The 2,500-nt window shown below is 47.0% G+C and overlaps 6 non-coding genes and 3 pseudogenes across 6 annotated transcripts in view; all 9 read right to left on the minus strand.

The window, feature by feature from the left end:
- The window catches only part of LOC138462958 (5S ribosomal RNA), a 119-nt gene extending 69 nt beyond the window's left edge, over positions 1-50 (minus strand). Inside the window, exon 1 of the ribosomal RNA XR_011265545.1 lies at positions 1-50. This exon is cut by the window's left edge and continues 69 nt beyond it. This is a non-coding gene — a ribosomal RNA (5S ribosomal RNA).
- A 106-nt stretch (positions 51-156) lies between these two features.
- LOC138461431 (5S ribosomal RNA) lies at positions 157-275 on the minus strand. Its single transcript, XR_011264047.1, has one exon. It is a non-coding gene; the product is annotated as a 5S ribosomal RNA (ribosomal RNA).
- Positions 276-738: 463 nt separating this feature from the next.
- On the minus strand, positions 739-847 carry LOC138457031 (5S ribosomal RNA; annotated as a pseudogene).
- A 106-nt stretch (positions 848-953) lies between these two features.
- Positions 954-1,062, minus strand: LOC138457943 (5S ribosomal RNA; annotated as a pseudogene).
- Positions 1,063-1,168: 106 nt separating this feature from the next.
- On the minus strand, positions 1,169-1,287 carry LOC138458231 (5S ribosomal RNA). Its single transcript, XR_011262378.1, has one exon. It is a non-coding gene; the product is annotated as a 5S ribosomal RNA (ribosomal RNA).
- Positions 1,288-1,750: 463 nt separating this feature from the next.
- On the minus strand, positions 1,751-1,859 carry LOC138457032 (5S ribosomal RNA; annotated as a pseudogene).
- A 106-nt stretch (positions 1,860-1,965) lies between these two features.
- On the minus strand, positions 1,966-2,084 carry LOC138460336 (5S ribosomal RNA). The gene has a single exon (XR_011263104.1). It is a non-coding gene; the product is annotated as a 5S ribosomal RNA (ribosomal RNA).
- A 106-nt stretch (positions 2,085-2,190) lies between these two features.
- On the minus strand, positions 2,191-2,309 carry LOC138454861 (5S ribosomal RNA). The gene has a single exon (XR_011261518.1). It is a non-coding gene; the product is annotated as a 5S ribosomal RNA (ribosomal RNA).
- A 106-nt stretch (positions 2,310-2,415) lies between these two features.
- LOC138462135 (5S ribosomal RNA) overlaps positions 2,416-2,500 on the minus strand; it is a 119-nt gene continuing 34 nt past the window's right edge. Inside the window, exon 1 of the ribosomal RNA XR_011264738.1 lies at positions 2,416-2,500. This exon is cut by the window's right edge and continues 34 nt beyond it. This is a non-coding gene — a ribosomal RNA (5S ribosomal RNA).

Below are 2,500 nucleotides of genomic sequence, written 5' to 3' on the forward strand. Positions count from 1 at the left end.
TTCTGAGATCAGACGAGATCAGGCGCATTCAGTGTGGTGTGGCCGTAGGCTCTGGGCCTAGTGAGTTTTGTACTTTTAAGCATCTAGTCGGCTAGACCTTGCAGTTTTAAAAGGCAATTGAGAAAGGGCTCACTTCCTGAACTTGGAGCACAAAAAAGCCTACAGCACCTGGTATTCCCAGGCGGTCTCCCATCCAGGTACTAACTAGGCCTGACACTGCTTAACTTCCGAGATCAGACGAGATCGGGTGCATTCAGTGTGGTGTGGCCGTAGGCTCTAGGAATGCTAAGAATATTACTCTTATGCATTTGCATTTAGTAAGCTAAGCCATGCAGCCACTTGCAACATGATACCACGCTCATCGCTCGATCAGGCTCGATCAGGCGAGATATATAAGACTGGTGGGCCCATTCAGGACTCCTATGTCTGGTAGGATAACTTTAATTCATCCATCCTGTGTCTGTTGCAGGGAGGTGGAGAGAACAATCAACACAATAATGGGTTTCTTTCATGCCTCTTGAAGGACTCAATATTCTCTGTACTGCATTACATGTGAAAGTCGATTTATTACCCATGAACACACTACCTGTATGCTAATTCTATGTAAAAAGGTAGCTCCAGCCCTCATGATGTTGTCCAACATTTCCGCTATAAAACGGGATACAATTATTTTGGAAACATACCAAATTTGAAAAATAATTGAGAAGTTGCGCAATTACTAATCATGGAGCACAAAAAAGCCTACAGCACCTGGTATTCCCAGGCAGTCTCCCATCCAGGTACTAACTAGGCCCGACCCTGCTTAGCTTCCGAGATCGGGCGCATTCAGTGTGGTGTGGCCGTAGGCTCTGGGCCTAGTGAGTTTTGTACTTTTAAGCATCTAGTCGGCTAGACCTTGCAGTTTTGAAAGGCAATTGTGAAATGGCTCACTTCCTGAACTTGGAGCACAAAAAAGCCTACAGCACCTGGTATTCCCAGGCGGTCTCCCATCCAGGTACTAACGAGGCCCGACACTGCTTAGCTTCCGAGATCAGACGCATTCAGTGTGGTGTGGCCGTAGGCTCTGGGCCTTGTGAGTTTTGTACTTTTAAGCATCTAGTCGGCTAGACCTTGCAGTTTTGAAAGGCAATTGTGAAATGGCTCACTTCCTGAACTTGGAACACAAAAAAGCCTACAGCACCTGGTATTCCCAGGCGGTCTCCCATCCAGGTACTAACTAGGCCTAACACTGCTTAACTTCCGAGATCAGACGAGATCGGGTGCATTCAGTGTGGTGTGGCCGTAGGCTCTAGAAATGCTAAGAATATTACTCTTATGCATTTGCATTTAGTAAGCTAAGCCATGCAGCCACTTGCAACATGATACCACGCTCATCGCTCGATCAGGCTCGATCAGGCGAGATATATAAGACTGGTGGGCCCATTCAGGACTCCTATGTCTGGTAGGATAACTTTAATTCATCCATCCTGTGTCTGTTGCAGGGAGGTGGAGAGAACAATCAACACAATAATGGTTTTCTTTCATGCCTCTTGAAGGACTCAATATTCTCTGTACTGCATTACATGTGAAAGTCGATTTATTACCCATGAACACACTACCTGTATGCTAATTCTATGTAAAAAGGTAGCTCCAGCCCTCATGATGTTGTCCAACATTTCCGCTATAAAACGGGATACAATTATTTTGGAAACATACCAAATTTGAAAAATAATTGAGAAGTTGCGCAATTACTAATCATGGAGCACAAAAAAGCCTACAGCACCTGGTATTCCCAGGCAGTCTCCCATCCAGGTACTAACTAGGCCCGACCCTGCTTAGCTTCCGAGATCGGGCGCATTCAGTGTGGTGTGGCCGTAGGCTCTGGGCCTAGTGAGTTTTGTACTTTTAAGCATCTAGTCGGCTAGACCTTGCAGTTTTGAAAGGCAATTGTGAAATGGCTCACTTCCTGAACTTGGAGTACAAAAAAGCCTACAGCACCTGGTATTCCCAGGTGGTCTCCCATCCAGGTACTAACTAGGCCCGACACTGCTTAGCTTCCGAGATCAGACGAGATCGGGCGCAATCAGTGTGGTGTGGCCGTAGGCTCTGGGCCTAGTGAGTTTTGTACTTTTAAGCATCTAGTCAGCTAGACCTTGCAGTTTTGAAAGGCAATTGAGAAATGGCTCACTTCCTGAACTTGGAGCACAAAAAAGCCTACAGCACCTGGTATTCCCAGGCGGTCTCCCATCCAGGTACTAACGAGGCCCGACACTGCTTAGCTTCCGAGATCAGACGAGATGGGGCGCATTCAGTGTGGTGTGGCCGTAGGCTCTGGGCCTTGTGAGTTTTGTACTTTTAAGCATCTAGTCAGCTAGACCTTGCAGTTTTGAAAGGCAATTGAGAAATGGCTCACTTCCTGAACTTGGAGCACAAAAAAGCCTACAGCACCTGGTATTCCCAGGCGGTCTCCCATCCAGGTACTAACGAGGCCCGACACTGCTTAGCTTCCGAGATCAGACGA

The sequence above is a fragment of the Ambystoma mexicanum genome, chromosome 4p (genome assembly GCF_040938575.1).
Source record: "Ambystoma mexicanum isolate Mex_15411 chromosome 4p, UKY_AmexF1_1, whole genome shotgun sequence".
NCBI classification, from domain to species: Eukaryota; Metazoa; Chordata; class Amphibia; order Caudata; family Ambystomatidae; genus Ambystoma; species Ambystoma mexicanum.